The sequence below is a fragment of the Lathamus discolor genome, chromosome W (assembly GCF_037157495.1).
Source record: "Lathamus discolor isolate bLatDis1 chromosome W, bLatDis1.hap1, whole genome shotgun sequence".
NCBI classification, from domain to species: domain Eukaryota; kingdom Metazoa; phylum Chordata; class Aves; order Psittaciformes; family Psittacidae; genus Lathamus; species Lathamus discolor.
In genome coordinates this window covers 8,628,792-8,641,664 of record NC_088908.1, presented here as the reverse complement: position 1 = coordinate 8,641,664, position 12,873 = coordinate 8,628,792, and positions in this window count along the sequence as shown.

Here is a 12,873-nt window from a genome sequence, read left to right as displayed (position 1 = left end):
TCTCTCTGTTGCTGCTCAGCAGAGAGCGGGCACAGAGGTGTTGGAATCAATTGGTCTTTCAGGCAGGAAAAGAAGTGACAGCAATGTGTGTTGCAGAGTTGCAAAGCTCACTGTGTGCTGAAGATGATCAGTGGGATCTTTCTGGACTGTCTCTTCTGCTGTTTCAGCAGAGTCCAAACGTAAGTGCTATATTCTGCTACTGCTCACAAAGAGCAAGCACAGGAGATGTATTATTCAATTGGACTTTCAGGTAGGAAAGTGAGAGGTGACAGCAATATGTGTTTCAGAGTTGCGAATCTCAATGTGTGCTGAAGATGCCCAGCAGTAGTTTCCATGCTGGCCCTTCGGCTGTGAAATTAGAATCCAAACGCTCGTCCTCCCCTGTCACAACTGCTCTCGAAGCGAGAGAGCGCACCAGAAACGCTGGCTTGAAATGCACTTTTAGGAGATAAAGTGAGGAGTGACAGCAATGTGTGTTTCAGAGTTGCAAAGCTCACTGTGCGCTGAAGATGATCTGCAAGGACTTTCCCTGCCCTGCCCTTCGGAACTGGGAGCGGATTCCAAGCGCTCGTGCTCACCTTCCTCTGCTGCTCTTGAAACGAGAGTGGAGACCAGAAACGCTGGATTCAAATGCACTTTTAGGAGCTACAATGAGGAGTGACAACAGTGTGTGTGTCAAAGTTGTAAAGCTCAGTGTGTTGAAGAAGCACAAGAGCAGCCTTCAGGCCTGTCTCTTCCACTGCCTTACAGATTGCAGACATCCCTGCTCACTCTGCTGCTCAGCAGAGTGCTGGCAACGGAGTTCTTGGATTGAAATGGTCTTTTAGGAGAAAGAGTGAAGAGTGACAGCAATGTTTGTGTCACAGTTTAAAGCTCACTGTGTGCTAAACATGATCAGGAGGAGCTTTTTTGCAAGGCTCTTCTGCTGTTTTAGCCCAGTCTAAACATTCCTGCTCTACTCTCTCTGTTGCTGCTCAGCAGAGAGTGGGCACAGAGATGTTGGAATCAATTGGTCTTTCAGGCAAGAAAAGGAGGAGTGACAGCAATGTGTGTTGCAGAATTGCAAAGCTCACTGTGTGCTGAAGATGCTCTGCAGGAGTTTCCCTGCTGGCCCTTCGTCTGTGGGATTAGAGTCCAAGCGCTGCTCCTCCCCTGTCACAACTCCTCTCGAAACGAGAGAGCGCGCCAGAAACTTTGGATTCAAATGCACTTTTAGGAGATAAAGTGAGGAGTGACAGCAATGTTTGTGTCACAGTTTAAAGCTCACTGTGTGCAAAACATGATCAAGCAGGAGATTTTTTTCAAGGCTCTTCTGCTGTTTTAGGCAGGTCTAAAAATTCCTGCTCTACTCTCTCTGTTGCTGCTCAGCAGAGAGCGGGCACAGAGATGGTGGATTCAGCTGGTCTTTCAGGCAAAAAGGGAGGAGTGACAGCAATGTGCGTTGCAGAGTTGCAAAGCTCGCTGTGCGCTGAAGATGATCAGTGGGAACTTTCTGGACTGTCTCTTCTGCTCTTTTAGCATTGGCTAAAGGTTCCTGCTCTACTCTGCTTCTGCCCAGCAGAGAAAGGGCACAGAGATTTTGGATTCAATTGGACTTTGAGGTAGGAAAGTGCGGAGCGAGAGCAATATATGTGTCACAGTTGCAAAGCTGACTGCGTGCTGAAGATGCCCTGCCGGAGCTTTCACTCCGGGCTCTTCGGCTGTGGGAGCAGAGGCCAAGAGATCGTGTTCACCTGTCACTGCTGCTGTTCAAACGAGAGAGGGCGGGAGAGACCATGGATTCAAACGGATTATTAGGAGATGAAGTGAGGAGAGACAGCAATGTGTGTTTCAGAGTTGCAAAGCTCACTGTGCGCTGAAGATGATCTGCAAGGACTTTCCCTCCCTGCCCTTCGGAACTGGGCGAGGATTCCAAGCGCTCGTGTTCACCTTCCTCTGCTGCTCTTGAAACGAGAGTGGAGACCAGAAACGCTGGATTCAAATGCACTTTTAGGAGCTACAATGAGGAGTGACAACAGTGTGTGTGTCACAGTTGTAAAGCTCAGTGTGTTGAAGAAGCACAAGAGCAGCCTTCAGGCCTGTCTCTTCCACTGCCTTACAGATTGCAGACATTCCTGCTCACTCTGCTGCTCAGCAGAGTGCTGGCAACGGAGTTCTTGGATTGAAATGGTCTTTTAGGAGAAAGAGTGAAGAGTGACAGCAATGTTTGTGTCACAGTTTAAAGCTCACTGTGTGCTAAACATGATCAGGAGGAGCTTTTTTGCAAGGCTCTTCTGCTGTTTTAGCCCAGTCTAAACATTCCTTCTCTCTGTTGCTGCTCAGCAGAGAGTGGGCACAGAGATGTTGGAATCAATTGGTCTTCCAGGCAGGAAAAGGAGTTACAGCAATGTGTGTTGCAGAATTGCAAAGCTCACTGTGTGCTGAAGATGCCCTGCAGGAGTTTCCCTGCTGGCCCTTCGTCTGTGGGATTAGAGTCCAAGCGCTGCTCCTCCCCTGTCACAACTCCTCTCGAAACGAGAGAGCGCACCAGAAACTTTGGATTCAAATGCACTTTTAGGAGATAAAGTGAGGAGTGACAGCAATGTTTGTGTCACAGTTTAAAGCTCACTGTGTGCAAAACATGATCAAGCAGGAGATTTTTTGCAAGGCTCTTCTGCTGTTTTAGCCCAGGCTAAACATTCCTGCTCTACTCTCTCTGTTGCTGCTCAGCAGAGAGCGGGCACAGAGATGGTGGATTCAGCTGGTCTTTCAGGCAGGAAAAGAAGAGACAGCAATGTGTGTTGCAGAGTTGCAAAGCTCACTGTGTGCTGAAGATGATCAGTGGGAACTTTCTGGACTGTCTCTTCCTCTGTTTCAGCAGAGTCCAAACGTAAGTGCTATATTCTGCTACTGCTCACAAAGAGCAAGCACAGGAGATGTATTATTCAATTGGACTTTCAGGTAGGAAAGTGAGAGGTGACAGCAATATGTGTTTCAGAGTTGCGAATCTCAATGTGTGCTGAAGATGCCCAGCAGTAGTTTCCATGCTGGCCCTTCGGCTGTGAAATTAGAATCCAAGCGCTCGTCCTCCCCTGTCACAACTGCTCTCGAAGCGAGAGAGCGCACCAGAAACGTTGGCTTGAAATGCACTTTTTGGAGATAAAGTGAGGAGTGACAGCAATGTGTGTTTCAGTGTTGCAAAGCTCACTGTGCGCTGAAGATGATCTGCAAGAACTTTCCCTCCCTGCCCTTCGGAACTGGGAGCGGATTCCAAGCGCTCGTGCTCACCTGCCTCTGGTGCACTGGAAACGAGAGTGGAGACCAGAAACGCTGGATTCAAATGCACTTTTAGGAGCTACAATGAGGAGTGACAACAGTGTGTGTGTCACAGTTGTAAAGCTCAGTGTGTTGAAGAAGCACAAGAGCAGCCTTCAGGCCTGTCTCTTCCACTGCCTTACAGATTGCAGACATTCCTGCTCACTCTGCTGCTCAGCAGAGTGCTGGCAACGGAGTTCTTGGATTGAAATGGTCTTTTAGGAGAAAGAGTGAAGAGTGACAGCAATGTTTGTGTCACAGTTTAAAGCTCACTGTGTGCTAAACATGATCAGGAGGAGCTTTTTTGCAAGGCTCTTCTGCTGTTTTAGCCCAATCTAAACATTCCTTCTCTCTGTTGCTGCTCAGCAGAGAGTGGGCACAGAGATGTTGGAATCAATTGGTCTTCCAGGCAGGAAAAGGAGTTACAGCAATGTGTGTTGCAGAATTGCAAAGTTCACTGTGTGCTGAAGATGCCCTGCAGGAGTTTCCCTGCTGGCCCTTCGTCTGTGGGATTAGAGTCCAAGCGCTGCTCCTCCCCTGTCACAACTCCTCTCGAAACGTGAGAGCGCACCAGAAACTTTGGATTCAAATGCACTTTTAGGAGATAAAGTGAGGAGTGACAGCAATGTTTGTGTCACAGTTTAAAGCTCACTGTGTGCAAAACATGATCAAGCAGGAGATTTTTTGCAAGGCTCTTCTGCTGTTTTAGCCCAGGCTAAACATTGCTGCTCTACTCTCTCTGTTGCTGCTCAGCAGAGAGCGGGCACAGAGATGGTGGATTCAGCTGGTCTTTCAGGCAGGAATAGAAGAGACAGCAATGTGTGTTGCAGAGTTGCAAAGCTCACTGTGTGCTGAAGATGATCAGTGGGAACTTTCTGGACTGTCTCTTCTGCTGTTTCAGCAGAGTCCAAACGTAAGTGCTATATTCTGCTACTGCTCACAAAGAGCAAGCACAGGAGATGTATTATTCAATTGGACTTTCAGGTAGGAAAGTGAGAGGTGACAGCAATATGTGTTTCAGAGTTGTGAATCTCAATGTGTGCAGAAGATGCCCAGCAGTAGTTTCCATGCAGGCCCTTCGGCTGTGAAATTAGAATCCAAGCGCTCGTCCTCCCCTGTCACAACTGCTCTCGAAGCGAGAGAGCGCACCAGAAACGTTGGCTTGAAATGCACTTTTAGGAGATAAAGTGAGGAGTGACAGCAATGTGTGTTTCAGAGTTGCAAAGCTCACTGTGCGCTGAAGATGATCTGCAAGGACTTTCCCTCCCTGCCCTTCGGAACTGGGAGCGGATTCCAAGCGCTCGTGCTCACCTGCCTCTGCTGCACTGGAAACGAGAGTGGTGACCAGAAACGCTGGATTCAAATGCACTTTTAGGAGCTACAATGAGGAGTGACAACAGTGTGTGTGTCACAGTTGTAAAGCTCAGTGTGTTGAAGAAGCACAAGAGCAGCCTTCAGCCTGTCTCTTCCACTGCCTTACAGATTGCAGACATCCCTGCTCACTCTGCTGCTCAGCAGAGTGCTGGCAACGGAGTTCTGGGATTGAAATGGTCTTTTAGGAGAAAGAGTGAAGAGTGACAGCAATGTTTGTGTCACAGTTTAAAGCTCACTGTGTGCTAAACATGATCAGGAGGAGCTTTTTTGCAAGGCTCTTCTGCTGTTTTAGCCCAGTCTAAACATTCCTTCTCTCTGTTGCTGCTCAGCAGAGAGTGGGCACAGAGATGTTGGAATCAATTGGTCTTCCAGGCAGGAAAAGGAGTTACAGCAATGTGTGTTGCAGAATTGTAAAGCTCACTGTGTGCTGAAGATGCCCTGCAGGAGTTTCCCTGCTGGCCCTTCGTCTGTGGGATTAGAGTCCAAGCGCTGCTCCTCCCTTGTCACAACTCCTCTCCAAACGAGAGAGCGCACCAGAAACTTTGGATTCAAATGCACTTTTAGGAGATAAAGTGAGGAGTGACAGCAATGTTTGTGTCACAGTTTAAAGCTCACTGTGTGCAAAACATGATCAAGCAGGAGATTTTTTGCAAGGCTCTTCTGCTGTTTTAGCCCAGGCTAAACATTCCTGCTCTACTCTCTCTGTTGCTGCTCAGCAGAGAGCGGGCACAGAGGTGTTGGAATCAATTGGTCTTTCAGGCAGGAAAAGAAGTGACAGCAATGTGTGTTGCAGAGTTGCAAAGCTCACTGTGTGCTGAAGATGATCAGTGGGAACTTTCTGGACTGTCTCTTCTGCAGTTTCAGCAGAGTCCAAACGTAAGTGCTATATTCTGCTACTGCTCACAAAGAGCAAGCACGGGAGATGTATTATTCAATTGGACTTTCAGGTAGGAAAGTGAGAGGTGACAGCAATATGTGTTTCAGAGTTGCGAATCTCAATGTGTGCTGAAGATGCCCAGCAGTAGTTTCCATGCTGGCCCTTCGGCTGTGAAATTAGAATCCAAACGCTCGTCCTCCCCTGTCACAACTGCTCTCGAAGCGAGAGAGCGCACCAGAAACGCTGGCTTGAAATGCACTTTTAGGAGATAAAGTGAGGAGTGACAGCAAAGTGTGTTTCAGAGTTGCAAAGCTCACTGTGCGCTGAAGATGATCTGCAAGGACTTTCCCTCCCTGCCCTTCGGAACTGGGAGCGGATTCCAAGCGCTCGTGCTCACCTTCCTCTGCTGCTCTTGAAACGAGAGTGGAGACCAGAAACGCTGGATTCAAATGCACTTTTAGGAGCTACAATGAGGAGTGACAACAGTGTGTGTGTCACAGTTGTAAAGCTCAGTGTGTTGAAGAAGCACAAGAGCAGCCTTCAGGCCTGTCTCTTCCACTGCCTTACAGATTGCAGACATTCCTGCTCACTCTGCTGCTCAGCAGAGTGCTGGCAACGGAGTTCTTGGATTGAAATGGTCTTTTAGGAGAAAGAGTGAAGAGTGACAGCAATGTTTGTGTCACAGTTTAAAGCTCACTGTGTGCTAAACATGATCAGGAGGAGCTTTTTTGCAAGGCTCTTCTGCTGTTTTAGCCCAGTCTAAACATTCCTGATCTACTCTCTCTGTTGCTGCTCAGCAGAGAGTGGGCACAGAGATGTTGGAATCAATTGGTCTTTCAGGCAAGAAAAGGAGGAGTGACAGCAATGTGTGTTGCAGAATTGTAAAGCTCACTGTGTGCTGAAGATGCCCTGCAGGAGTTTCCCTGATGGCCCTTCGTCTGTGGGATTAGAGTCCAAGCGCTGCTCCTCCCTTGTCACAACTCCTCTCCCAACGAGAGAGCGCACCAGAAACTTTGGATTCAAATGCACTTTTAGGAGATAAAGTGAGGAGTGACAGCAATGTTTGTGTCACAGTTTAAAGCTCACTGTGTGCTAAACATGATCAGGAGGAGCTTTTTTGCAAGGCTCTTCTGCTGTTTTAGCCCAGTCTAAACATTCCTGCTCTACTCTCTCTGTTGCTGCTCAGCAGAGAGTGGGCACAGAGATGTTGGAATCAATTGGTCTTTCAGGCAAGAAAAGGAGGAGTGACAGCAATGTGTGTTGCAGAATTGTAAAGCTCACTGTGTGCTGAAGATGCCCTGCAGGAGTTTCCCTGCTGGCCCTTCGTCTGTGGGATTAGAGTCCAAGCGCTTCTCCTCCCTTGTCACAACTCCTCTCCAAACGAGAGAGCGCACCAGAAACTTTGGATTCAAATGCACTTTTAGGAGATAAAGTGAGGAGTGACAGCAATGTTTGTGTCACAGTTTAAAGCTCACTGTGTGCAAAACATGATCAAGCAGGAGATTTTTTGCAAGGCTCTTCTGCTGTTTTAGCCCAGGCTAAACATTCCTGCTCTACTCTCTCTGTTGCTGCTCAGCAGAGAGCGGGCACAGAGGTGTTGGAATCAATTGGTCTTTCAGGCAGGAAAAGAAGTGACAGCAATGTGTGTTGCAGAGTTGCAAAGCTCACTGTGTGCTGAAGATGATCAGTGGGATCTTTCTGGACTGTCTCTTCTGCTGTTTCAGCAGAGTCCAAACGTAAGTGCTATATTCTGCTACTGCTCACAAAGAGCAAGCACAGGAGATGTATTATTCAATTGGACTTTCAGGTAGGAAAGTGAGAGGTGACAGCAATATGTGTTTCAGAGTTGCGAATCTCAATGTGTGCTGAAGATGCCCAGCAGTAGTTTCCATGCTGGCCCTTCGGCTGTGAAATTAGAATCCAAACGCTCGTCCTCCCCTGTCACAACTGCTCTCGAAGCGAGAGAGCGCACCAGAAACGCTGGCTTGAAATGCACTTTTAGGAGATAAAGTGAGGAGTGACAGCAATGTGTGTTTCAGAGTTGCAAAGCTCACTGTGCGCTGAAGATGATCTGCAAGGACTTTCCCTGCCCTGCCCTTCGGAACTGGGAGCGGATTCCAAGCGCTCGTGCTCACCTTCCTCTGCTGCTCTTGAAACGAGAGTGGAGACCAGAAACGCTGGATTCAAATGCACTTTTAGGAGCTACAATGAGGAGTGACAACAGTGTGTGTGTCAAAGTTGTAAAGCTCAGTGTGTTGAAGAAGCACAAGAGCAGCCTTCAGGCCTGTCTCTTCCACTGCCTTACAGATTGCAGACATCCCTGCTCACTCTGCTGCTCAGCAGAGTGCTGGCAACGGAGTTCTTGGATTGAAATGGTCTTTTAGGAGAAAGAGTGAAGAGTGACAGCAATGTTTGTGTCACAGTTTAAAGCTCACTGTGTGCTAAACATGATCAGGAGGAGCTTTTTTGCAAGGCTCTTCTGCTGTTTTAGCCCAGTCTAAACATTCCTGCTCTACTCTCTCTGTTGCTGCTCAGCAGAGAGTGGGCACAGAGATGTTGGAATCAATTGGTCTTTCAGGCAAGAAAAGGAGGAGTGACAGCAATGTGTGTTGCAGAATTGCAAAGCTCACTGTGTGCTGAAGATGCTCTGCAGGAGTTTCCCTGCTGGCCCTTCGTCTGTGGGATTAGAGTCCAAGCGCTGCTCCTCCCCTGTCACAACTCCTCTCGAAACGAGAGAGCGCGCCAGAAACTTTGGATTCAAATGCACTTTTAGGAGATAAAGTGAGGAGTGACAGCAATGTTTGTGTCACAGTTTAAAGCTCACTGTGTGCAAAACATGATCAAGCAGGAGATTTTTTTCAAGGCTCTTCTGCTGTTTTAGGCAGGTCTAAAAATTCCTGCTCTACTCTCTCTGTTGCTGCTCAGCAGAGAGCGGGCACAGAGATGGTGGATTCAGCTGGTCTTTCAGGCAAAAAGGGAGGAGTGACAGCAATGTGCGTTGCAGAGTTGCAAAGCTCGCTGTGCGCTGAAGATGATCAGTGGGAACTTTCTGGACTGTCTCTTCTGCTCTTTTAGCATTGGCTAAAGGTTCCTGCTCTACTCTGCTTCTGCCCAGCAGAGAAAGGGCACAGAGATTTTGGATTCAATTGGACTTTGAGGTAGGAAAGTGCGGAGCGAGAGCAATATATGTGTCACAGTTGCAAAGCTGACTGCGTGCTGAAGATGCCCTGCCGGAGCTTTCACTCCGGGCTCTTCGGCTGTGGGAGCAGAGGCCAAGAGATCGTGTTCACCTGTCACTGCTGCTGTTCAAACGAGAGAGGGCGGGAGAGACCATGGATTCAAACGGATTATTAGGAGATGAAGTGAGGAGAGACAGCAATGTGTGTTTCAGAGTTGCAAAGCTCACTGTGCGCTGAAGATGATCTGCAAGGACTTTCCCTCCCTGCCCTTCGGAACTGGGCGAGGATTCCAAGCGCTCGTGTTCACCTTCCTCTGCTGCTCTTGAAACGAGAGTGGAGACCAGAAACGCTGGATTCAAATGCACTTTTAGGAGCTACAATGAGGAGTGACAACAGTGTGTGTGTCACAGTTGTAAAGCTCAGTGTGTTGAAGAAGCACAAGAGCAGCCTTCAGGCCTGTCTCTTCCACTGCCTTACAGATTGCAGACATTCCTGCTCACTCTGCTGCTCAGCAGAGTGCTGGCAACGGAGTTCTTGGATTGAAATGGTCTTTTAGGAGAAAGAGTGAAGAGTGACAGCAATGTTTGTGTCACAGTTTAAAGCTCACTGTGTGCTAAACATGATCAGGAGGAGCTTTTTTGCAAGGCTCTTCTGCTGTTTTAGCCCAGTCTAAACATTCCTTCTCTCTGTTGCTGCTCAGCAGAGAGTGGGCACAGAGATGTTGGAATCAATTGGTCTTCCAGGCAGGAAAAGGAGTTACAGCAATGTGTGTTGCAGAATTGCAAAGCTCACTGTGTGCTGAAGATGCCCTGCAGGAGTTTCCCTGCTGGCCCTTCGTCTGTGGGATTAGAGTCCAAGCGCTGCTCCTCCCCTGTCACAACTCCTCTCGAAACGAGAGAGCGCACCAGAAACTTTGGATTCAAATGCACTTTTAGGAGATAAAGTGAGGAGTGACAGCAATGTTTGTGTCACAGTTTAAAGCTCACTGTGTGCAAAACATGATCAAGCAGGAGATTTTTTGCAAGGCTCTTCTGCTGTTTTAGCCCAGGCTAAACATTCCTGCTCTACTCTCTCTGTTGCTGCTCAGCAGAGAGCGGGCACAGAGATGGTGGATTCAGCTGGTCTTTCAGGCAGGAAAAGAAGAGACAGCAATGTGTGTTGCAGAGTTGCAAAGCTCACTGTGTGCTGAAGATGATCAGTGGGAACTTTCTGGACTGTCTCTTCCTCTGTTTCAGCAGAGTCCAAACGTAAGTGCTATATTCTGCTACTGCTCACAAAGAGCAAGCACAGGAGATGTATTATTCAATTGGACTTTCAGGTAGGAAAGTGAGAGGTGACAGCAATATGTGTTTCAGAGTTGCGAATCTCAATGTGTGCTGAAGATGCCCAGCAGTAGTTTCCATGCTGGCCCTTCGGCTGTGAAATTAGAATCCAAGCGCTCGTCCTCCCCTGTCACAACTGCTCTCGAAGCGAGAGAGCGCACCAGAAACGTTGGCTTGAAATGCACTTTTTGGAGATAAAGTGAGGAGTGACAGCAATGTGTGTTTCAGTGTTGCAAAGCTCACTGTGCGCTGAAGATGATCTGCAAGAACTTTCCCTCCCTGCCCTTCGGAACTGGGAGCGGATTCCAAGCGCTCGTGCTCACCTGCCTCTGGTGCACTGGAAACGAGAGTGGAGACCAGAAACGCTGGATTCAAATGCACTTTTAGGAGCTACAATGAGGAGTGACAACAGTGTGTGTGTCAAAGTTGTAAAGCTCAGTGTGTTGAAGAAGCACAAGAGCAGCCTTCAGGCCTGTCTCTTCCACTGCCTTACAGATTGCAGACATCCCTGCTCACTCTGCTGCTCAGCAGAGTGCTGGCAACGGAGTTCTGGGATTGAAATGGTCTTTTAGGAGAAAGAGTGAAGAGTGACACCAATGCTTGTGTCACAGTTTAAAGCTCACTGTGTGCTAAACATGATCAGGAGGAGCTTTTTTGCAAGGCTCTTCTGCTGTTTTAGCCCAGTCTAAACATTCCTGATCTACTCTCTCTGTTGCTGCTCAGCAGAGAGTGGGCACAGAGATGTTGGAATCAATTGGTCTTTCAGGCAAGAAAAGGAGGAGTGACAGCAATGTGTGTTGCAGAATTGTAAAGCTCACTGTGTGCTGAAGATGCCCTGCAGGAGTTTCCCTGCTGGCCCTTCGTCTCTGGGATTAGAGTCCAAGCGCTGCTCCTCCCTTGTCACAACTCCTCTCCAAACGAGAGAGCACACCAGAAACTTTGGATTCAAATGCACTTTTAGGAGATAAAGTGAGGAGTGACAGCAATGTTTGTGTCACAGTTTAAAGCTCACTGTGTGCTAAACATGATCAGGAGGAGCTTTTTTGCAAGGCTCTTCTGCTGTTTTAGCCCAGTCTAAACATTCCTGCTCTACTCTCTCTGTTGCTGCTCAGCAGAGAGTGGGCACAGAGATGTTGGAATCAATTGGTCTTTCAGGCAAGAAAAGGAGGAGTGACAGCAATGTGTGTTGCAGAATTGTAAAGCTCACTGTGTGCTGAAGATGCCCTGCAGGAGTTTCCCTGCTGGCCCTTCGTCTGTGGGATTAGAGTCCAAGCGCTTCTCCTCCCTTGTCACAACTCCTCTCCAAACGAGAGAGCGCACCAGAAACTTTGGATTCAAATGCACTTTTAGGAGATAAAGTGAGGAGTGACAGCAATGTTTGTGTCACAGTTTAAAGCTCACTGTGTGCAAAACATGATCAAGCAGGAGATTTTTTGCAAGGCTCTTCTGCTGTTTTAGCCCAGGCTAAACATTCCTGCTCTACTCTCTCTGTTGCTGCTCAGCAGAGAGCGGGCACAGAGGTGTTGGAATCAATTGGTCTTTCAGGCAGGAAAAGAAGTGACAGCAATGTGTGTTGCAGAGTTGCAAAGCTCACTGTGTGCTGAAGATGATCAGTGGGATCTTTCTGGACTGTCTCTTCTGCTGTTTCAGCAGAGTCCAAACGTAAGTGCTATATTCTGCTACTGCTCACAAAGAGCAAGCACAGGAGATGTATTATTCAATTGGACTTTCAGGTAGGAAAGTGAGAGGTGACAGCAATATGTGTTTCAGAGTTGCGAATCTCAATGTGTGCTGAAGATGCCCAGCAGTAGTTTCCATGCTGGCCCTTCGGCTGTGAAATTAGAATCCAAACGCTCGTCCTCCCCTGTCACAACTGCTCTCGAAGCGAGAGAGCGCACCAGAAACGCTGGCTTGAAATGCACTTTTAGGAGATAAAGTGAGGAGTGACAGCAATGTGTGTTTCAGAGTTGCAAAGCTCACTGTGCGCTGAAGATGATCTGCAAGGACTTTCCCTGCCCTGCCCTTCGGAACTGGGAGCGGATTCCAAGCGCTCGTGCTCACCTTCCTCTGCTGCTCTTGAAACGAGAGTGGAGACCAGAAACGCTGGATTCAAATGCACTTTTAGGAGCTACAATGAGGAGTGACAACAGTGTGTGTGTCAAAGTTGTAAAGCTCAGTGTGTTGAAGAAGCACAAGAGCAGCCTTCAGGCCTGTCTCTTCCACTGCCTTACAGATTGCAGACATCCCTGCTCACTCTGCTGCTCAGCAGAGTGCTGGCAACGGAGTTCTTGGATTGAAATGGTCTTTTAGGAGAAAGAGTGAAGAGTGACAGCAATGTTTGTGTCACAGTTTAAAGCTCACTGTGTGCTAAACATGATCAGGAGGAGCTTTTTTGCAAGGCTCTTCTGCTGTTTTAGCCCAGTCTAAACATTCCTGCTCTACTCTCTCTGTTGCTGCTCAGCAGAGAGTGGGCACAGAGATGTTGGAATCAATTGGTCTTTCAGGCAAGAAAAGGAGGAGTGACAGCAATGTGTGTTGCAGAATTGCAAAGCTCACTGTGTGCTGAAGATGCTCTGCAGGAGTTTCCCTGCTGGCCCTTCGTCTGTGGGATTAGAGTCCAAGCGCTGCTCCTCCCCTGTCACAACTCCTCTCGAAACGAGAGAGCGCGCCAGAAACTTTGGATTCAAATGCACTTTTAGGAGATAAAGTGAGGAGTGACAGCAATGTTTGTGTCACAGTTTAAAGCTCACTGTGTGCAAAACATGATCAAGCAGGAGATTTTTTTCAAGGCTCTTCTGCTGTTTTAGGCAGGTCTAAAAATTCCTGC